Raw genomic sequence first — 25,758 nt, forward strand, 5'->3', positions numbered from 1 at the left:
AAAATTTCGTCTCCACAAAATTATATCGTCTCGATCTAATAAAGCACTATTTCTGGCCCTGCGTACGTATTTAAAATAAAGTGATATGAGAAGTTTATAAAAAGTAGTATTACAAGTTTCAAGATTTATTTAACTACGTTTACAAATTTTACATCTGTTTGTAGCAAGTCAATTATATGTATAAGACGGTATAAATAAAAAAGATAATATATAACATACACAAAATACAATAGGAAATGAAAATACATTAATGCGCATAACATAAAATATACAAAATAAGACATATACCAACATAGTGAGTACATCCATGTTCATGTTACTGCCTTGAAGTGATCAAAGTATTCACTAACAGAGTAAAAAGCAAATCTCAAAAGGTATCTCTTCAGACTTACTTTAAATTTATTCATCGAAAGTTGTTTTAAATCCTTAGGTAGGACATTGTAAGTATTGTTATGATTGTTTATTTTGACTTTAATCTTAGTTTATTAAGCCAATAAAAAAATATAACTTAGTTGTCTTTTATCGGGATAGAGAAGAAAGATAAGAATAAAAAATATATTATATTACAAAAATTTACGTTTCTTTATTTTATATGAACGAATAAAACAATTATCAAATTCTGTCGTTATCTTATCAATCAGCATACAAGAAAATAAATCAAATTTTTATAATAATAAGATTTTAAATCTACATACATTTATATTAAGTGAAAACCAATTTTACTTAAAATTTTTCTTTACTTGAAACAAGAAACAACAAAACTTTAAACTTTTGATTAGCCTAACAAAACCTCAGTTCTTAAATTTGAATGCTAATGACCATGATGTCAAACCGATCCTTCACAGATATAAAATTCAATTGTACAAAACACTTACAGCTTATTTTCTTATTGAGTTGTATGTTGGAACATATCCAGAAAAATCCAGTCTCCTCAACGATGTGATCTCTCCTTTTTGGCACCTAGGCTCCTTCCTAAGGTCTCTGCAAACCTGCTGCACTAACCAAAAACACCTGATGCACTTCTCCAAAAACTCAACTACTTATTAATGACACAAGGACCTCCTTTTGTCAACTTGATGCCGTAAAACTTCTTCTTCACAAAATGCAAACGGTAGATACAAGGACCTCTTTCAATCTACTTGCTATCTCCTTCTGCAAAACTATTCAATTCTTTTTACAATGCCGGTATCCAACTCACGAACCACACCCTATCTTGAGACAAACGACTGTTTCCTTCGATGACCAAATTATAACTGACTTCTCCGGTTCTCATGATCGGCTCACATATTCCCATTTAAAAACGACCGTCCAATCAAAAGCTCAAATTGTGTTTACCATGATTTTGGAAAAGCCTAATTTCGGTTTCAGAGAAAAACTAAATAGCTTACTTTAAAATTGGTTTTGTCAATACACAATTTATACATATTTCAAAAGATTAGAATATGGTCATTTAATACTCGATTATACAAACAATGAAAAGATTAACTTACAGGTAAAATGTCTTCTAATTCTAAACAAACGTTTTTTGATAATTTTGTTTGAAACGGAAAAAGGTCGTTTGCCAAACAAATTTCAATTCTTATCTACACTAAATCTTATCTTAAATTACTATATACAATTTGTTTATATTGATATCTTAAAATTTTATTTCGATGGATTTTTTTATTTATTTTTCTTTGGTTGGGAAAGAAGAAACATAACAGTATATATTATAGTCAATTGAGTTTTTTTGTGATTTACTAAAATGATACTTAACTGTTCTGATGTTATTTGCACCTCTTGTGCTATAGTTATGTAAGTCAGAGTGTTTAATTAAAGTATCAGCGTTTTTATGTATTTCTACATTAACGCTGCATAGTCATAATGTTGACAAGGGTATTATCTTATATTTAATAAACAACGGTTTGCAAGATTCCAAGTAGCTAACTTTTGCAATTATTCTTATTGCTTTTTTTGCAATTTAAATATTGTTAGGGCATTGCAAGAGTTTCCCCACAGAATAACACCATAGTTTAAAAATGAATGGAAACGAGAAAAGAACGTTATTTTCAAGGTATCAACACTTGTAACAAGTTTTAATTGTTTGAGTAAAAATAAAGTACTATTGTAGAAAGTTTATCTTTGAGATGGTCAATATGGTTATACCAAGTCAATGTGTTGTCAACTGTTATGCCCAACAATTTGACATTATTTTTTTCAACACTCACATCGAAGGTAGACGAAAAAATTAAAATTTTGAGTTTTGTTATTATTTAGTTTAAGTTTATTTGCTAAAAATCATGATTTAGCAATGGAATTTACATACTCAGACGTGGTTTCTAAAACTGAACGATTTTTATCAGAAAAAAAACAAAAGTAGTGTCATCTGCAAATAAACCTGTTTTAAATGGAGCCATGAAATTGGACAAGTCATTAACAAATTAGAAAGCAAAACCTTGAAAAATCTTAATAAAACTAAAAAATTACTACGTACACTTCAAATTAGCAAATAAATAATTATATACACAAATAGTTCGTTTATTAGAACGAAAATGATGACTTTCGACAGATAATAGCTACTCAACTGATACTGATACTGAACAAAACAAGTTCAGTTCTGAGACAATAGACCACGCCTCTTTGTTTACATACACTATCGCTCCTCGATAAAGCTATTTTAGATTATAATCATGCTTTTAATGATCAATTTGAAATTCTCCGTATTCAAAATAAAGGCCTTAAGTTATCTTTATTACAATCTATGGAAATTAATAAATTAAACAGTCCCCTCCTCAACTTATTCAGTTAAAACTATAAAGTGTAGACGGATAGTAAAAATACATCACTTGAGAAAGGCAATCTGCCGAAACAGCTGTAGTGAAAAATTGTAATAAATTTTGTGGAAGTGTAGAAATCAAAAGTTTTCAGCGTTTTATTTATTATTACAGTTAAGTATTACAGTCACTTTATAGATTTACAACAAACAACTGAAAAAACATGTAAAATAGATACCGTAATAATACCATTACCTATCGACACAAATATTTTTACCCTGCAAAAAATAATACAAACACCTGAAACCGCCTGCTTCTAAAATATTATTAACTACCCCGTGGCGATTGCGAAAACACTATAACATTATAGAAACAGGAATGTCTGTGAGACAAATGCATTACATGGGGAAAACACATATTCTCAAAGCGAAAAAGCTGGTCCGTACATTCAGACAACTTTACTGGTTGATTGGATGTAAATCTAAGTTGAACCTGGAAAATAAACTAAGTACACAAGGTACAGCTTATTTAAAATCGAGTGGCGAGCCCTTCCACGAAATAGTTAATCGCGCAGACAATAGAATATCTATGATCAGACCCATGCAGTGGCGTTGCAATATTAAACATATTAAATTATATGAAATCGCACCAATTACAAAATTATTACTCACTTAAATAATAAATGGAGTTTGATTGGACACAGAATGTTTTATAGATACCAAACTTTTTGTTTGTTATAATGCCACCTTTAATAATTGATACTCTATAAAGTTTGGTAAAAGTTGATTTCTAATGTAGTATCAGTAACCTTAAAACCGTAATTATAAAGTCATTATTAATGACTCCTTAAGGACATACAAAGAACTGCTAAGAATTATTTCCGAGAATTTCTAGTCACTGGATTTCAAACGAGTTCGTAATTTAGTCTCATTAGGTTGTCGAGTCTCAACAAGAAAAGTGCTACCATGCGTATTAGAGCTATTTTGTAGAATGGAGATGGTTAAGTGTAGTACGAGTAAACAGATCAGATTGACACCAAAATCCAAAGGAATAGTTTACAATGTATTTAAATATATGCATATAAGCGAGTATGTTAACAAACGCAGAGTCAAATAATACACTAAAATTTCCAGCTACAACACTTGCTAAAAGGAACAGTGACAGACTTGAGGGAGTATGACAAACAGTTCATTAGAAATACCATTCATCGTTTTCATGAGACTGAACGTTGTCGTGGATCATTGTTGCTTTTGCAGAAAAGGCTTGAAGAGTTGTACGAGTGAACTGGAAGTGTGAGTTCTCTCTACAGAATTGTGAAAGATTTGGGATTTAAATGGAAAAAAACGAAAGATAATCGACCTTTATTAATCGAATGGAATGATTCGTGCTCTAAGCATTAAATATTTGGACAAAATTAAATATTACAGTATATAAGTTGATGAAACCTATGTACATGCAGGGCACACTACGCCAATAGCTGGGCGGATGACAGTGGCAAAGGATTGTTCAAAAACATTTCAAAAGGAAGCAGGTTGGTTATCGTACATGTAGGTGGTGGGGAGATGAGTTTCATACAGAATGCCCTTTTGATTTTTAAGTCAGGAGCTAAGACAGGAGATTATCAGGATGATATGAATTCAGAAAATTATGAAAAATGGATGAAAGAACAGTTAATCCCCAATTTGCCTGTTGGATCTGTTGTTGTTACTGATAATGCGTCATATCATAATGTACAAATTAATAAAGCACCCACCAGTAATTCTAAAAAATGGATATATCTTGGTTGACAGAAAAAAATTTACCACCTGTAACGTCAATGTTAAAACCGCAATTGTATGAAATCATCAAACGACACAAACAAGATCATATTCAATATAAATTTGACAAAGTGCTGCAATAATGTGGACATGTTTCTGGAAAACTTTCGCCATATCATCCAGACTTGAACCCTATAGAAATGGTTTGGGCGCAAATAAATAATGAAGTTGCAAAACAAAACGTTTATTTTAAGTTAGAAGACGTAAAAGTGTTGGTGGAACAGGAATTTGCTAGAGTAACTGTAGATAACTGGAAGACAGTGTGTGAACATGCTGTCAAGGTTGAAGATAAGTATTTGGAAAGTGAACGTCGCATACATGTAATTACTGAAGAATTAAGGATGGATTTAAATGATTCTAATGACGACGACAGTGCATCTGATTATGAAAGTGAATAATATAATTTAACATTACGATGTACCTACAGATTGAACGAATTTAAAACGGAACATACAATTTAATATATGTCTGTTTGAACTGCATTTGAAATAGTTGACCAATATAAAACTTGGACAAAAATAAATCCATACCCGGTGATAGACATTGTATAAAATATCGTTCAACTATCTGTCTCCTTTAAAGGAAAGAGGAGCTTGAATAATAGTCAGAGAGATAGAGCCGAAATTTTGAACTGAACAGTAATATGACATTTCTCTATTGGAATATATTCATTGTAACTGGGTTAAGACTTTGCCTTACAGGCGGACGCCCCTCGTGGTACAGGGGGTGGCTATACAGGGATGAAGTTGTCATTTTTTTCGGAAAAATTAACGGTCGATAATATGGCTGAAAATTTGCCCAGAGTAAAATCTTGGTATAACTAGACGAAGTCCCAAAGGGCGGACGCGAGAGTGGATACATAAGGGGTGGCGGACAGGGGTGAAGTTGCAATTTTTGGGGGAAAAATTAACGATAAGTAATATGTCCGCCATTTTCATGGCTCATTATTTATCCCCTAAAAACTCTAAATCCAAAAGAGCGGACAGCTGGGTTGGTACAGAGAGCCATAAAACGGGGTCAAATGTACCACTTGCCTGCGCATTTTAGGTCTCGGTAACAATTTTCAAACTGATTTTATTATGATATTTTTATACCGATTAATTTGAAAATTTGTATGCTTACTTCTGTTACTATTCTGAAAAGCGTCAAGTAGAGTTTTCCTCAAAATTTTCCAATTTCCGTAAATGAAAATTTTCGTAATTTTTTGAGGTAAAATCTAATTTATAGAATCCTTTCGATTTTCTGTCAGTTATACCATGATTTTTTTCCAAAAATTTTCAAACGATTTTTCCGATAAGAAAAAAAATTTAGAAAAACGTTAAAAATTTCGTAATTTTTCTCACTCTCATTTATGTCATCACATTCATCATCTTCGTCACTTTCACTTTCAATAATATCACATTCATTATCTGCTTCATTTTCAATCACTACTTCTCGAACTGATTCTGGCATCTGAGGTCCACTAAACAATTTGAATTTATATGTTTCATCTTCAAACTCCCAATCATGTTCTTCAACAATCAATTCTGTTGGTACTTTTTTATGAGCATTTGTCCAAATATTTGAAATATAATGAGTTCGCAGTAGATGTTGGTGTAATTCATCTTGACATGGTGGTAAGCTTGAAGCATCAAAATTTTTTTTAAAGGCTCGTTCACATCATGCAACTTATACTGCCGGTTAAATAGTGAAAATCTGTTTATTTTTCTTTTTGGAATTGTTCTCGTCAGTCGTGTTCCATATAAGTGACATATGAAAGTTTCTAAGGTTTCAAAAACTTCATTACAATCGAAGTCAGTTTCACCAAGTTGGATAAAAGCATCTTGATACTTATTACATTTAGCGCATGCGTCTAGAATTATTGATCTAAATGGAACGCGCATCATTATTATTTTATAATTTTAAAATAATAATGACGCAAAATTAATGTCCAAACAGAATTTGTAAAATTATAATTACCTAATGAAAAAAAAAATTTTAAAGGAATTCTACAAATTGAATTTAACCTATTGATAAATAGAAATAATATATTTTGTATTTGATTATTAATGTAATAATAAATCAAATTTTTCTTATATCTGAACAACCATTATTTATGCAATATAAATTTAAATACCTTTTTATTGTAATAAAAAATAAGTAAAATTACTATTTGTTATACCCAAAATATTTAGTAGTTAACATTATAAAATTACTTTAATTTAATAAAATATCAAATATCAAACATTTATTCAATTAAAAATTAATTCGTAAAATATTTATATTTAAGAAAAAAATGTGATTTGTAAAGTAAATATGACTTAAGTTTGAAAAAAAAACATTATCATAATATCATTTTAAAACTACAAAATATTCTATAAAAGATTCAGACGATGACGTAGAGTTTTATCAAATGTTTTAGAAAAGTTTTTCTAAATTTTTTTTTCTCATCGGAAAAATCGTTTGAATATTTTTGGAAAACAAATCATGGTATAACTTACAGAAAATCGAAAGGATTCTTTCTACAAATTAGATTTTACCTCAAAAAATTACGAAAATTTTCATTTACGGAAATTTTTTTGGAAAATTTTGAGGAAAACCCTACTTGACGCTTCTCAGAATAGTAACAGAAGTGAGCATACAAATTTTCAAATCAATCGGTATAAAAATATCATAATAAAATCAGTTTGAAAATTGTTATCGAGACCTAAAATGCGCAGGCAATTGGTACATTTGACCCCGTTTTATGGCTCTCTGTACCAACCCAGTTGTCTGCCCTTTTGGATTTAGAGTTTTTAGGGGCTAAATAATGAGCCATGAAAATGGCGGACATATTACTTATCGTTAATTTTTCCCCAAAAAAATTGCAACTTCACCTGCGTCCGCCACCCCTTATGTATCCACTCTCGCGTCCGTCCTCTGGGATTTCGTCTAGTTATACCAAGATCTTACTCTGGGCAAATTTTCAGCCATATTATCGATCGTTAATTTTTCCGAAAAAAATGACAACTTCACCCCTGTATAGCCACCCCCTGTACCACGAGGGGCGTCCGCCTGTAAGGCAAAGTCTTAACCCAGTTACAATGAATATATTCCAATAGAGAAATGTCATATTACTGACCAGTTCAAAATTTCTGCTCTATCTCTTGGACTATAAGGAAGCGATAAGTGGTTTGACAGCATAATAACTGCTTGTGTAGTCTAGTTTTCACAGTGATTCTAGGCAACCTATTTGGGTGGAGTTTTCACTTGTTCTTGAATAAGTTCAGAATCCAACAGCCCGCTGAAGTATTGGATTTTTATAATATAATTATTTGACAACCTTTTGTTGGCCAACCACCTAGAGCGGAGTTGTGCCGAAATACATTAATTTCGTATGTTCCGTTTTAAATTCGTTCAATCTGTATGTAACCTATGTGAATATAACTTTTCCAAACTGTCCTGTATGTATGTATTATTTTTTTACTTTATTACAATAATTTCGTATATTCTTCTATTGAACTTAAATACAGGAAAATAAGTACGCAACCACAAATACTACGTCCACTTGTTATAGAAAACGACGTCATCGAAGCAGTTAACGAATTTGTATACCTGGGAACGCTCGTCAATACTGAAAATGACACCGCAGAGATAAACCGCAGAATTTGCACGGCTAATAGATGCTATTGGGCTTAATCTACTTTTTAAATCTACAGTTATATCAAGAAATACAAAAGTAAAACTCTACAAAACAATAATACGCCCAGTCCTAACATATGGTTCAGAAACCTGGACTTTAACAAAAAGCAATGAAAACATGTTAGGATGTTTCGAAAGAAAAATACTAAGAGAAACTATGGAGCGGTAAATGAAAATGGTGTCTGGAGAAGACGATACAACTTCGAACTCTATAGAATATACCAGGAACAAGATATCGTAAAACACATTAAGATAGGACGTCTGAGGTGGGTAGGCCATGTAAAGCGGATGGAGCAAACCGACCCAGCTAGAAAACCGCTCCTTGATAGACCTATTGATATGAAGACCCAGAACAAGATTCCTAGATAACATAGATCAAGTTATGAGAAATATGGAAATACGTGCTTGGCGGAGGAAGGCGATGGATAGGGACGACTGGAAAAAAATTCTTGGGGAGGCTGGGACCCACACAGGGTTGTAAAGCCAAAATGATGATGATGGTTCTATTTCACTTTGTGACGTTTAAGTGAGTAATAATATAAATAATAAAGGTTTTAAAGTTAAAACAATCTTTGTAATTAATATTTATTAATACTGTAATCTGTAATACGTATCTATGGTTTCACATACAGACAATATATGTATGTGATATATTATAATATGTATCAAAATGTAGTATAATATTGCCAAAAATATAATCTAATATCATTGTTTAATAAATTGTGTGTACCCATCTTTAACAATTTGATTTAAATTATAAGTATTTTTTAGAACGCCACTGCTTTGTTTGGTGAGGCTTTACTGTTCCTAAAAATTTCCGAAATCCATATGGATATGTGGAAATATTGATGAACATCGTGGATCCCTGTTCTATATATTATGTATAAAAACATTGAATAAAATCGAAGTGGATTCCGGGATGTAATATAAAACTTCATGAGAGAAAGGCTTTCTTAAGAGTTATTTAATACGTCGAGTTCGAATTCCAAGTAAATTAGAAGAAAATATTTAACCAAGTAGTTAAATATTGTGCGGCTTACAATTTAAATTATTATAATACAATTTAAAATTCAATTAATGGAGACCCTGATTAATAATTGAATTACGCGATGTTATAAATTTAATGGGCGTTAAATGTAGGCAGAAAAATTAAAATAAATGTAAAAAAAAGTATACATTAATAAAATTCATTACTAGGAATTATAATAAGTTTTTAAAGAGGTTATTTCTTTGTCAAGGTTAAATTATGGTTATTTCATTTTATAATGTTTTGTACAAACCATACTCTTTTGTTTAATACTACTTCTTTAAATACGCGTTGTTTATCGTCATATTTGTATGATGTATTTACGGAATTAGAGGCAACGGAGTCTTGATCCATTGCTTTGATGTTTTACATATTGTCCATCTACCCCTTTGTTACACCGTTATAACCGTTCAAAAGATACAAGTGGGAGGGAACCTTTGCCTAGCACTGCATGTATCAGTTCTAACATTATCTCTATATAAAACAAACTATTATTTTACAACTTAAGCGGTATTTAATATTTGCCTTAATTATGTGTTGGGAGTCATTCTTATTACTTTCTATCATATTAAACATGGATAATTAACTAACTGCCGTTAAATGAGGAACGATCATTCAAAACGCAATAAATCCACTAAAATTGATTCGGAGTTAAATGATATTTTAAAGAACAAGGGTAAATTATTATTAAATGTAAATAGGAATATTGAACGCACAATATTTTTCATGTTCATATGGGAAAAAAAAAAGAGTATACATATTTATACCGATACGAATGATTTAAAAAACATATGTGTGCTGCATGTCCCAGAGAGCATTAAATAATAATAAACTTAGCAATATGTGACAATATTATATGGTATTTAAAAAAAAATACAAAGTAAAAAATAATTTTCCATTAAATATGTCCACCATTTATTTCTTATACCAATCTAACGACTCATCGTTCATCCAGTCATCGCCAAAGTGCTGTTCTAAGAGATATTTCAGAGATTTTTTCTTCTTTTCAATAAGGGCGTTATTCAGCGGAATACTGTGCAGTTCCAGATCTTAATCAGTTTTTCGCGCCTTTATAAATATTTTTCCAACTTCTAGAACACTTACATGTCGAAAGTTTTGGAAAGACCAAACTTTTATTGTATTATCTTGTAGTTTTTTTAAATGTATTCTCTTTAAATCGAGTATTTCACCAATTTTTCGTAAGTTGTTTCGAAGAGACGTAATTTCATAAAGGAACCAGTCTGTTTTAAGATTCTTCACTAAACCGAACTGTTGATAAATGCTTATGTATTCCTCTTTTGTTTTTACAACAGATTGTTTTCTTAGACATTTCCCAACCCTGCCAAACACTCAATCTGTTGACAAAAAACTGTGGCCACGTACCGGAAAAGGTATTATAATTTCTTCTAATTCTGGAGGTCCCTTGACTTTAAGCCAATAATTAAAATGCATGGATTATGTGTGAGTTTTTATTTCGTCCTTCGCATTCGTCCCAAAAAAGTCGCAGTATCTCTATTCCATCTAGATTGAGTAAGTCCAAATGATGCAGAAGAGAAGATCCTACTTGCAGAGAAACCTGTCCAGCTTGATCCTAACTCCACGTATAAAAATAGGGACGTTTTTATCCCCTATCATCACAGCAGAAAACATAAAAACTTACTTAGTGTACATAAAATGTGTCAGATATGGGTGTCTTAGGCAATTGCTTAACCTGCTGCAAGTCAAAACAAAAACTTCTGGGCGATCTTTACGTAACTAGTAGAATGCTTTAGCGCTTTTGTTCTGAATGCGATTTTGTACAATTAATTCTCTTCCTTTTTCTGCATTTTTTTTCTATTTCAATTTGGTTCGTGATTCTCATGCATGTGGCACATATAGTACATCTGATGCAGGTGAGGAAAAGCCTAAATTACAATTCTCTCTGAAGATTCTTGAAAACTTTTTCGTCTTTTGAAATTTGTCAAAGCTACATCTGAATCACCATATCTAAAAATGCAAAGAAATAACTCTAAACTGGACATCTCATGTAATAAAAAAAACATTTTACCTTAGGCATTTCCTACTCGCATGTTTAGAAACATTGTCACTCCTTATCCTAACACCTTTTTCTTTAACAGTCACATTTAACTCCTCAGCATGGCTTATTTTGCATACAAAATGAAATTACAAAAATAATATATTAGCACCACAAACCAAAACAACGTGTCATATTAAAATATTTTTAGGTTAGAATTATAGAGACAGAATATCGCCACAAGTTATTAGGGAGTACTTGACCCATCTAGTAGACAAATGCCAGATTAATATATATTACTTTCTTCAAATACAGGTACCTATGGTGGATTTACGGCACTTTGATTGACGCTAGGAACACAAATGGATTTATTGGGTTTTGATTGATTTGTACACTTTTGATAGCTATTTTCTATTGGAAATACTGCGTTTGGAAAGAATTGGCTGTGACCACTGTATATATTTCATGATATAGTGAAATATAATAGAATAAGTGTATTAAATAAATATGTATTATTAAAATTCAGTAAAAAGAATTATTCATAAATTCAGTAAAACAAATGTATTATTTTTTTAATACACAACATTTTTTTCTATAAATGTCCCTTAGGGTTAGGTGAGTAACTGATCCAACATTTCAGAAAATCCAACAGTTGGAAAACATGTAAAAAATTAATAATGTGTTGGAATAAAATAGAAATATGCTTTATTCTCACTAAAAATTGTACAATTTTATGTATAAAGCTTACAAAAAGTTAAAAAAAAAATAACAATAACAATTATAATTTACTAAAATTACATAAATCGTCAATATCACAAAATAAATTATACAATCCATTGCAAAATTTCACTAAATTGCAAATTGCATAATAAAACCTTACGAACAAGTTTACGAATAAGTTTATATATATATATATATATATATATATATATATATATATATATATATATATATATATATATATATATATATATATATATATATATATATATATATATAATATATATATATATATATATATATTTATATATATATATATATATATATATATATATATATATATATATAAATATATATATATATATATATATATATATAAATATATATATATATATATATATATATATATATATACATATATATATATACATATATATATATATACATATATATATATATATATATACATATATATATATATATACATATATATATACATATATATATATATATATATATATATATATATATATATATATATATATATATATATATATAAAAAATACTTTAGTTTCTTGTACCAAAACGTACTGTAAATTCTTAGTTATTCGTTAAGAAACTCTTCCACTGAATAATATGGTCTTTTAGATAGATAGGCTTTTGTCAATTTACGGATAATTTTTTTGTCGAATATAATATAGATTTCTTTAATAACTCTAAGATAAGGGATCGGTGAATACACATCAAAGCACATATATATAATATATATATATATATATATATATATATATATATATATATTTATATATATATATATATAAATATATATATATATATATATATATATATATATATATATATATATAAATATATATATATATATATATATATATATATATAAATATATATATATATATATATATATACATATATATATATACATATATATATATATATACATATATATATATATATACATATATATATATATATATATATATATATATATATATATATATACATATATATATATATATACATATATATATATATATACATATATATATACATATATATATATATATATATATATATATATATATATATATATATATATAAAATACTTTAGTTTCTTGTACCAAAACGTACTGTAAATTCTTAGTTATTCGTTAAGAAACTCTTCCACTGAATAATATGGTCTTTTAGATAGATAGGCTTTTGTCAATTTACGGATAATTTTTTTGTCGAATATAATATAGATTTCTTTAATAACTCTAAGATAAGGGATCGGTGAATACACATCAAAGCTTGAATTTCTGGTGGGGTAGTCATGATTAGGTCTTGCTGAAAAAACATGTAGGTGTTTACGAATTAAGCAAACAGTTTCTAGAATATATAGAGAGGGAAGAGTTAAAATCCCGTGATTTTTGAAGTAGCTTTTGCAATGTGTTATTCTACTGAGGCCAAAAAGATACCGAATTGCTCTTTTTTGTAATTTAAAAATAACATCAAATTGGGCAGCTGTACTAAAACCCCAAAAAAGAAGGCCATATCGAAGATGAGACTCGACTAAAGAAAAGTATGTTATTTTGGAAGATGCTAAATTGATTTCCTTCGAAACAGATCTTATTGCATAGCAGGCTGAGGCTAGTTTCTTACTTAACAAATCGATATGAAGGGACTATTTAAGGATACTGTCTATAAAAATATCAATAAATTTTACAGAATCAACGATACTGATCAGGTTGTTATTAAGAAGCAGGGGTTGAAGAACTGCTTTCTAGGATAATGTTACTGTCTTGTCCACGTTAAAAGGGGTAAATTAGAGTCGGACCAGGTTTTTATTTTAAGTAGATCGCATGAAGTGTTGCAATATTAGAGTTCCTCCAGGTAATACTGGTATCATCAGCAAAAAGAAAAATTTTTCATCGATTTTTAGGTTAGTGATGTCATTTATAAAAATAAGGAAAAGTAGAGGACCCAGTACTGAACCTTGTGGTACTCCACATAAAATGCTTTTGTGACAATCAAAAGCTTTGGCATAGTCACAAAAAACAATGGCAGCATAAAGATTATTGTTTAGTGCTTGATAGACCTCATGTAGTACAGAAAACATAGCATCGCAGGTATATTTATTAGATAAAAAACCGAACTGACTTTGTGATAAAATATTGGTTTCAACGAGAAAGGACATAAGTCGGACTTTTATAAGTTTCTCAATAATTGTGGACTCTAATTTAGGCACTCACACTACACGGTTATGATCGCTTTCCTCTTGAGGTATCTCAAATGTGTTCAATAGATGAAAGAAGATATGGGGAGCCAAGGCAAAAAATCGACTTGTTTGTCTTCAATGAGCCAACGTAATTCTTGCTTTATGCGGTGATGCATTATCTTGTTGGAAAAGTGGGTTGGAGAGTATTCGTATATAAAACAGAATAATTAGATCCAACACTTCCTGTATGTAAGGCATGACGGTCATAATTCCAAGAGTGTGATGCACACGTCTTTCCATAGAAAATTGACATCGTCTTTCACCATGTAGGCGTCTCACCCTTGCACAGCCATCATCCATGGCCAAACAGAATCTGAATTTATCACTAAATACAATAGTTCCATTGAAGGTCCCAGTTCAGCTGTTCTCGGCACCAATCGATCGCATCAGTGAGAGGCACCAAATCTTTTTTTATAATTTTATTAAAGGTTGGATCTGTTCAAATAAAGACATAACTGTATCTTTTGTCAAAGGAAACCTTTCAAAGTGAAAGGCGTTCATATATAAATTAATTTTTTATTAATTTGAACTTAAAGAAAACTGAAATTTACACTTAAGTGGACTTTTAATTTTTTTAATATTATGATATCGGGCGTTATTAAATGGTTATTAAACACACGATTTTATATTGTTATTAATTGGATGGGATGACAATTATTATGACTTTTGACATTTGTGATGAATGTTGACGTTCGAGAATCGTTACGAATCGAATTTAAGTATCGATCTTTTATTTTTCTAATTGTCTTGCCTCCTTTTATTGATAGATATACTTTTAATTCTTTACTTTTCATTTAATGTCTGTATTTTGTTAGTTATTGTTCATGTAGTTTTTAATTTAAACCTTCTTCTTCTTCTGGTTCCTATCCGTTTCGGATGTTGGAAATCATATTGGCAATCATGACCTTGCTCGCTGCGGCTCGAAACAGCTCCGTTGAGGTTTTCTTAAACCATGTTCTTAAATTCGGCAGCCATGATATTCTCCTTCTACCGGGTCCTCGCTTACCTTTGACTTTACCTTGCAATATAGACTGCAGCAGGGAGTAACGGTGCTGATTTCTTATAACGTGTCCCAGACATTGCAATTTTATGCGTTTGATCGTAAACACAATCTCTGGTTCCTTCTTTATTTTTTCTAGAACTTCCTTGTTCGTGATCGTTGCTGTCCATGATATTCTCAGCATTCTTCTATAAAGCCACATCTCAAATGCTTCAAGTTTTTTAATAGTGGTGTCTGTAAGCGCCCATGCCTCCGCCCCGTACAACAACACAGAGAAAACATAGCATCTCAAATGTCTCATTTTTGTATCTAGGGATATGTTGTGACTTTTGAAGATGGCGCTCATTTTGTTAAAGACCGTTCTTGCCTTTCCTATGCGGCACTTTATTTCCTCTACATTGCTCCACTGTTCGTTTATAATAGTTCCCAGGTAGCAATACTGTTTTACTTGCTCTATCTGCGTCCCATTAATGTATAGATGAGCCCCATTTATATTCTCCTTGCTGATAATCATTTGTTTCGTTTTGTGGGTATTAATGTTTAGTCCGTACTGTTGACTGTACTCGTTTATTCTGTCCATTAGCCTCTGAAGTCCCTCTAAACTATCTGCTATCACCATGGTGTCGTCGGCATATCTAACATTGTTAATCTTTCACCATTTAGAAGGATGCCTTCGTCTATTCCGTAAAGAGCCTCGTTAAAAATTTTCTCTGAGTACATATTAAATATCAACGGCGATAGGATACATCCCTGTCTAACTCCACGTAGTATTTTTATGTGATCTGTTTCTTCTCCGTTAATTTTCATGTATGCGGTCTGATTCCAGTATAGTTCTGAAATTATTCTGAGGTCTTTGTCATCCAGGTCTGCTTCTTTTAAAATGTTTATCATCTTTTGATGTTGAACTCTGTCAAATGCCTTTTCATAATCCATCAAGCACGCGTATACGTCGCAGTTAACGTCCCTGCATCTTTGAATCAGTACCTGTACTCCGAAAAGTGCCTCTCTGGTACCCACTGCGTTAATGAAGCCGAACTGTCTGTCCGATATTTGTTCCTCGCACTTCTTATAAATTCTTCCATGGATGACTCTAAGAAACAGTTTCAACATGTGGCTCATTAGGCTGATTGTTCGATATTCTTCGCACTTTTTAGCCCCCTGTTTTTTAGGTATCGCTATGAATTCTGATTCTAGCCATTTATCAGGGATGATTCCTGTATTGTATATTTTATTGAAGACAGCCGTGATCCAATTTATTCCTTCTTCCTCCAAGAGTTTTAAAAATTCAGCTTCGATATTATCAGGCCCTACAGCTTTCCTGCTTTTCATCCGTTTTATTGCTTCTTCTACCTGGGATATAAGTATGTCCGGGCCCGTAATCCTCTCTGAAAATGGATGCCTATAATCCGTTCTTTGATTTTGAAAAAGTGTCTCCAAATATATTCTCCATTTGTCTTTCATCTCTTGGGTGTCAATGATTAATTTTCCATTGGTGTCTATGAATTTCATTTGTGTTCGCTTTTTAAAAGTACCCGTTATTTCTTTTACCTTTTTGTGTACATTAAAATTGTCATGCTTGGCTTGTAGTCTTTCTATTTCTTTACATTTCTCTACAGCTTCTTTTTCTTTAGCTTCTCTTATTTTTCTTCTGATGTAAACCTGCATTTTTTTATATTCATCTTTATTTCCTTTAATTAACCTTCTGCGTTCCATTAAGTGAAGGATTTCTGAAGTCATCCAAGATTTCTTCTTTTGTTTGGTTTTAGCAGATCTTGTTTAGTTTTCTTAATTATTTCTTCGAATTGATTGATTTCTCGTTGGATGTTATTTTCTTCTTTTAGTTGTTTAACTTGGTTGTTAATATATTCCCCCACTTGCTTTTTAACTTCCGGATGTTGCAGGGCTGTCATGTCGTAGTTAGGTCTAGACTTTTTCTTTATTGTCTTCAGTCTCACATCCATGACTCCCACTAAAGGTAATTTAAACCTGCTTAGAGTAAATATATGATGAATATAAACGAATTGATCGAGAGTAGTGAATCAATATGAAGACCCGCTAATCCATGACGCTACTCGTGACGACTGCATCTTGTGGCGCTAGTTTCGTGACGCTCGCATCAGCATTTCACTATAGAGAAAAAAGTAAGATACAACGACAGGATAGAAGCTTCGCTTCAATCATAGATTTGATAAGGTACAGTGTTATGGAAGACCCTATATATAACTACTCAGTTGAGCACTCTGTATTCCAAATAATCTGGATCTGGATTATATAAACTTGTGTCCTAAACACTTATTTCTTAAAGAACTAACACATATTTGAGACTCATTAACAGGCTTAGTTCAAGGATTTTCCTGGACAATGTTAAATTATAAATAGAAAATGGATAATATTGTTATACTACCCGTATTCCCTGCAGTATGAGTAATCAAACGCAGTCACAGGCTATAAATAAAATTTTATATCTATTCATAAATTTGATTTGTGAAAATGTAATTCATTGTCAGAGAGACCACAAAAATTATTTATAACCCCGAATATCAGGAAATAAACGAAATATCTATAGGTGTGCACGTCACATCTATACTCGATTTGGAAATGCACACTAGCACAGTTTTTATGGCAAGATTACAACGGTCTTTAACTTTTACTTTCTAATCGGAAAAAAAGGCAATTTTTAAATATTAAAAACAAAAAAACTATTTTATCTATGGTTATAATTTTTCTATTTATTGTTAAGGAGGTTGTGACGTATACAAAATAATTTTTTTTGCACTTATAGTTGTTTTTCACCACTGCAGAGGGCGTATTCCAAAAGATGGATTTTAATTTGGGAGACACTTTTCTTCCTTTCTGTAAAATCCGTTTTAAAAATTCCAACGGGGTTCAATTCGTGAAACTTAAAACTAATAAATAAACCTTTAAAAAGTTCATTTTTTTTATATTTGTGAGGCCTGTTTATGCGATTTTATAAAAAGTTCGAAAAAACGCCTGTTTTAGTAGTCGCATATATAAAGTCAGTTTTGAAGTGATTTCAAGAAAAACGCGTTTAAAGCATTTTTACTGTAATTTTATACAACAAAATAACCATATTTATTATTTTATCTCTAATTAGCGATTCCTCGTGCATATTGGGTGCCTTTACTGTCCAGTAAAAGTTATAAATGGTCGGTCAAATATTTGAATATAAAATAAAATATGGGGTGTTCCATTAAAAAAAACATATAAGTTTGGTCTGCCGCTATGGATCTCAAAGTTGCTTACAATTTTTGTTTATGGCGGATCTACTAAGCTTTACCACACTAATCAATCACCCTGTATACAGGGTGATTCATTAAGAATGTCCAATGTCTAGGGTTGTAGATTCTGCACCTTAAAATATAATGATTCTGCCCAATATGACCTATACAAATATTGCTAGTTTCCGAGATATAGGGTGTTCAAAGTTGAAATATGGATTTTAATTTTCGCAATAACTTCGTATGTTTTCATAATTTCTATTTGAAAATTGTTAATTTTACGTTTTTTTGGCATGAGGATTGCTAATTTAGACTATAATTTAGCATTCCTAATAAAGGACGCTATTAACACTTGTGTTGTGTTTAGCAAATTGAAATCAAATTTTTTTACAAATTACAGTTTGATCAATGCACATGCCCCAACTGATGATAAACCAGAGGAAATAAAAGAACAGTTCTTCGAAGACCTAGAGCAAGCCTACAGGAGATATCCCACAAATGACTTAAGATTGTATTAGGTGACATGAATGCAAGAATAGGACGAGAGCGAGTTTTCATGCCCACGATAGGAAAGCATAGCCTACACAACATCAGTAGCCATAATGGATTACGACTGATAAACTTAGCAGCAGCACTCAATATGACAGTCGCCAGTACCTATTTTGAACACAAGAAAATACACAAGGTAACGTGGACCTCTCCAGATGGAAGAACAACGAGTCAGATGGGTCACATCTTAATAGATTCAAAGCATGGAACAGACGTAATAAACTGCAGAAGTTTAGAGGCGCAAACATAGACTCAGATCATTGACTAGTGATCCCAACATTGATCGCTAGAATTTCAAACACCAATAAAGAAAATAAAATGGATACAAAAAATAGAATATGCAATAGCTGAGAGACGCGACAATTGCAGAACGATAGTCTGAAAACATCACCAAAAGGCTAAGGAATCAAAATGTAAATGAAGAAGGCCAGACAGATATAGACTCCTACTGGACCAGAATAAAGGAAGACACTGAAGCAGCAGCGAAAGATGAAATAGGGACAGAATTTTGTGCCCGTAAAAAATCATTGGTTGGACGATGAATGCAACAATGCAACAAAAGAAAAAAATGAAGCCTACAGCAAGATGCTTACCCGACGAACTAGAGCAACTGTAGAGAATTATCAGACAAAGAGAAGAGAAGAAAAGAGGATACACAAAAGAGAAAAACGAAACCACCTAAATATATAGAAAACCTTAACAGAGAGAAAGAATTCAGAGCGTTCTATAAGAAAGTTAACATCAACAGAAAATAATTCAAGGCAACCACAAGACAATGCAGAAGTCAGAATTGCGATCTATTAACAACAAGGAAAGATGTATTGAGTAAATGGATGGAATACTTTAACCAGGCACTTAATATGGAGGAAAAAGAAAACCTGGAAGACGAAAGAGATGAGGTAAGGGGAGCATCGAGAGGGAAGAGGAACCACCAACGATTCTTGAAGTTAAAAATGCAGTTAAAAAACAAATCACCCGGAAATAGATAATCTCCCAGCTGATCAATAAAGAAATATGGACGCAGAAATCCGTTATACACAAAAAAGGAGATATCTTTGAATGCTCTAACGGATAGTAGGAAAATACCAGGCTGGTTTCAGAGGTGGTAAATCTACAATTCATCAGATTGCAACACTTAAACAAATTTTGGAAAAAACACTGGGATATGGTATTGATACTCATCACATATTTATAGACTGCAAAGCAGCTTACGACTCTGTGAATAGAAGAGAAATGTTCAAAATAATGAACGAGCTAGGAATACCAAATCAGTTGGTAAATTTACCAAAACTAACTCTTGAAAAAGTTGAATCTAGAGTAAGAATTCAGGGGGAACTGAACCTTTTAAAACAAATAATGGGCTGCGCCAGGAAGACCCTCTTTCCTGTATACCGTTGAATCTGGCTCTGGAAAAAGTAATACGTATGTCACAAATCACAACCACTGGTTCAATATATAATAAATCAGTGCAAATCCTGGCCTATGCTGATGATATCAATATTGTTGGGAGAACGGAAAACGCTGTACGAGAGGCGTATGTAGCATTAAAAGAATCAGCTAGAAAAATGGGTTTAATAATAAACACCAACAAAATAAGCATGCAACCACAAATCCTACGACCACTCGTTATAGAAAACGACGTCATCGAAGCAGTGAACGAATTTGTATACCTGGGAGTGCTCCTTAACACTGAAAATAATACTACCGCAGAATTTGCACGGCCAGCAGATGCTATTTTGGGCTCAATATCCTCCTTAAATCCACAATTATATCAAGAAATATAAAAATAAAACTCTACAAAACAATAATACGCCCAGTCCTACCATATGGTTCAGACACCTGGACTCTAACAAAAAATAATGAAAAAATGTTACGATGTTTCGAAAGAAAAGTACTAAAGTGAATCTATGGAGCAGTGAATGACAATAGAGTGTGGAGAAGACGATACAACTTCGAACTTTATAGAATATACCAGGAACCAGATATTACAAAACATATTAAGACAAGACTTCTGATGTGGATAGGACATGTAATGCAGATGGAACAAAATGACCCAGCTGGAAAAAGCTCCTTGATAGACCCATTGGTTGGAGAAGAAGAGGAAGACCCAGAACAAGGTTCCTTGATAACATCGATGAAGACATGAGAAAGGCGATGGATAGGGACGACTGGAGAGAAATTCTTGAGGAGGCTAGTACCCACGCAGGGTTGTAAAGCCAAAATGATGAAATCAAATTTCTTTGTCGGGTAAACTATTGGTAAAATGATAGAAAAATATGAAGAAGCGTTAGAATTCTACAAAAAAAAATACTATTGTTTGATTCATGTAATTCGGTCGGTTATCGAGTTATTTTCTTCTAAAAAGTCCAGTACGACTTAAGGTTAGCATTGGGTGTGGTGAAATATGTAACTACATAATACGTTCTTTTGAACTGCCAGCAAATTTAAATGAATCACTGTATTTAGATTTTCTTCAAGAACATTTACACGAATTACTAGAGGATATAGCTCTCGCCTTAAAACAAAACATTTGATTTTTGCACAACGGGACACCACAGTATTCTAAAAGTTCGTCAATACTTAAATCAATACTTTTCGCATCGATGGATTGGTCGTGGAAGCGAGTTTGCTTAACCACCAAGAAGTCCTGATTTCAATCCTTTGGATTTTTCAATTTTTTCAAATGAAGGCATTAGTTTACAAAAATAGAAATAATTCTCTTTTAGAATTGCAACAGAAAATAGAAGAAGCCGTGACTGTGATTAAAAATAATAGGCAAGGGTTATTTGATATTAAGAGATCTTTGCGAAACCGAATCATAAGTAAATGGTGGACTCTTTGAACATTTACTTTAAATTTTTTATGCTACAGATTTAGAGAATACAAATTTTTAATGTAAAATAAAAATTCATTGGACTTTTTAGAAGCAAATAACTCGAGAACCGACCGAATAACATGAATCAAACAATAGTAACTTTTTTTTGGAGAATATAATGCTTCTTTATATTTTTTATTATTTTAACCATAGTTTACCCGAAAAAAAAAATTGCTTTGATTTACTTAACACAACCAAATGTAACTAGCGCCCTCTTTAACCTTTAGGTAGTGGCGTCACTGTGTGAGAGACCGGTTAGACTGTTTTTTTTAATGTTGTTAATAAACAGGTTATAGTAAGGAATCAAACGTTTCAGTACCTTCATGTACCGTTGTGACTGATGGTTAGTCGTCGTGTGTCCATTACAGTGTGCTAGTGTGACATAGTAAACGAGCTTTCGTGTGTCTCAGACCGGCGCCACGAATATCGTTACAAAACTATTCCGAGGTAACATCTTGGCTAATTGTACATTTCTCTGATCCTAATTAAAAGATTGTTAGATTTTAGCAATGGGGGATTACGAGCACGGGCAAGCTTACTTGTAGAAACTTGTAGGACTAGACAATAGTGATATTGAATCAGTGGCATGCGAAGATGAATCAGAGGAGAATAGGAGCAGTGAATCAGAACAGGAGATATCAGATGCAGATGAAACAGTTGCGGTTCGCCAGTCTGCCCGTCTTTTCTATACAGATACAGTCCGCCCCAAACCCTTCTTTCAGTGCGTCATAGTTGATCGAATTCTCTCTAATGCATTAAGCTAGAAGTGACACAAAAAAACGTGAGTCTGTGATTATTATACATAGAACTTAGAAAAGTATGTATCGTTCACGGGTATTTGCATATTAAAGCGAATTCTAATTACGGATGTTTAATTGGTTGGAGTTTAGAATACGCTAAATAGATATCCAATCAATGATGCGCATAAATATAATTTGACAAAATGGTCTCGATCGTGACAGTACCTACTTTCACAATGTCAACTGATAAAATGATAATTGTCATTCCAGGTTAGAATTATCAGATATTTTACAGTGAAAACTTTATTTTATATTTATTGTCATAAAAATATTTTACATATGCCGATATATACCGAAAAAGAACAAAGACTAATATTAATATCATTAAATTATTTTCAATTAGAAAAAGAGGCTGGGACAACTTTATTACCAGTTTCTGCCGTTCGCTATACATTTTAGCGTGTTGCCAAGGCGTTAGGAGTTTTGTTATCAACAGTAAGACGATTGGCAAATGAAGGCATTCAAACAGATGCTAGCTATTCTGTGACAATGAGTACTTTAGTATGTGATAATCTAGGACCTTCATTAACCAATAAGTATGAACATGTTAATAGAACTCGTGTATATTAGAACTAACTGTTTCCACTATTTAATGATAAATCTTCACAAAATTAAACTATTGGCTGCCACAGAAACTTATCGGAAAATTACTTATCCGAATATTCAATCAATGCAATTGCCAGTAAAATTTTTTATCTCGCAGTCAACACTTAAAAGATTCTAGGAGGAAGCGTTATTTTAAATAAACAAACATAATTCCATAGTGTTTGTACTAAATAATAATAAATCCATAAATAAATCTTAGCTAATTAAGCACTTTCCTTGGAATAATATGACAAACTGCCGTTCCAATATAATGCTCAATAAAAACTTATATACACTACGAGACCTCTAATATGTAAATTTAAAATAAAATTGAATTGTTAAAGTTTTTGTTCCACATTACCTTTTCACATTTAACCGATTACGATCCTGCAACTGTCAGATTTAACTAAAATGTCATGCAATAATTCTCGACATTCTTATAATCTTATTTGTAAAATAAAATCTATATGTTTGGGACAGACTTTTATATGTTAAAAATCTAGAATATGTATTAGCAAGTCATGCTAAATTTTTATTGTTTTAGGCAAGAACCATACAACACACTGGAAAAAGCATCCTAAAAAGAAAAGAAACACTTAAACAAGACATGATAACATAATAATTAGCTTACCAGGGCCTACAAAGATTGTCCATGAATAAATTGATATAACGTTACGTTTCGGGATAAATATATAGACTTGACGAACGTCTGAACTTTCAACGTTAAACAAACATTGATTATTTCTTACCCACAAAACGGAATCTTACATTTATCGAAAAAATGTGCATTACAGTAAAAATTCTACCCAAAGTTTAACACGGGATCTGCTTATTTATAACAATTTTTCAACAAATAAAAAAATTTTGAAACCGATTTATCCCTTTGTTTATAAAAGACGAACAAAGATATCCTCAAGTTTCTATTAGAGATATTAAAATAACGAAGAAAATTATGATCAAAAACTTATCGACTAGAGACTAAATTAATGAAAAATTCTGTATTTTGAGTGAATAAATATTTTTTTTTCGGTTTTATTCTTAATCCGATTGTGTAAAAATACAGTATTATTTATCTATTACAAATGTGTATTTTGACAATTTAGAGGACGCCTGAACGTATTTTTAAATCCGTATTACCCGTATACATATGTGTTAATACTATTCGAATACGATTCTATTACCCGATTTTTACGTTCACGAATTGCATATTATTTTAGTATCGTCGTGTTAAAAAAAAACGTATTCAAGAGAAGTAAAAACTCTTAGAAGCAGAAAAAATGACAACAAATCGTGTAATTTTATGTTTTATGTTATGTATAGCACCGATAACTATACCTTGACTGATACAAAAAACACATTAAAAATTAAACAGTTACTCCAGTCGTCAGAGACTAAAATGCCACTGAACCTCTAAAAATCGTACGAACAAACTGAATTTGGTTGAAGAATGTCAATTTTGTTAAACCAAAAAAGATAAAAAAAAGTTTGCCACTCCTGCGTCCCGGCTTCCCCCTAAAACGCCCCCTCATAGAGGGGAAAAAAGGAAAACATCGATTTACCAGAGTCTGTACGCCGTAGAAAAAATATTTCAAGCTAAGAAATGTAGCCTAGATAATTTTGAACAGAAATGTTAATTGGCACTTTTTGTGTAGAATGAAACTCTTAGAAACAACGCTTGAAGCGACCGGCGATACTAAGTGTCAGTTATTACGCGGGAGAAACCAATTTTTTTAAATAACCTATGTATTAACTCAACTGTAAAAATTTGATATCTTTTGATCAGAGTGTTCTATCACAAAAAATAAAATATGTTTTAAAGGTAAAGATTGTCGCAAATGGAATCAGTTTCTATAAAGCTAGAATAAAAGAAAATTTTCTCTATAAAAGAAGAAAACCTGAATACTTAGGACATGTGATGTGATGGCAAAAAATACTTATTATTGCAACTTATTATGCAAGGCAAAATTCTAAGAAAGCGAAATGTGGGAGGACGAAGAATATCGTGGCTTAAGAACTTGAGGGAATGGTTTGAATACAGTAGTGCAGAACTATTTAGAGCGGTAGTCAATAGGCTTGGCATAGCTATGGTGATTTCCAAGCTTCGATAGATGATGAAACTTAAAGAACAAATAGGAGGCATTTGAAATATGCCGAAAAAACGCTAAATTTAAACTTTCACATTAAAAACGATCTCACGTCACGGGCAATGCTTCCACGAAGACGGCATTAGGTGGAATTTGTAGCTGAAGTTTTGAAAAACGTCAGGCGCAGTCGATACACTGAATGCTTGCTAGTAGGTATGAATACCGAAAATCTATATGCGGCGTGGCAACGACGTGCTTTTCACAAAACTGGTATGATAAGCTACCAGCGTGCCTTTCTGCAACAGTCTATGTAAAAAATCGTTCAATTTTATTTTTGTTTTTTGCACACGTGTCATTTGG

The 25,758-nt window shown here is 31.7% G+C and overlaps 1 protein-coding gene across 3 annotated transcripts in view; it reads right to left on the reverse strand.

The window, feature by feature from the left end:
• The window catches only part of foi (solute carrier family 39 fear-of-intimacy), a 72,889-nt gene that overhangs the window by 24,459 nt on the left and 22,672 nt on the right, over positions 1-25,758 (reverse strand). The gene's annotated exons all lie outside the window — the stretch shown is intronic.

Source organism: Diabrotica undecimpunctata, chromosome 5 (genome assembly GCF_040954645.1).
Source record: "Diabrotica undecimpunctata isolate CICGRU chromosome 5, icDiaUnde3, whole genome shotgun sequence".
NCBI lineage: Eukaryota > Metazoa > Arthropoda > Insecta > Coleoptera > Chrysomelidae > Diabrotica > Diabrotica undecimpunctata.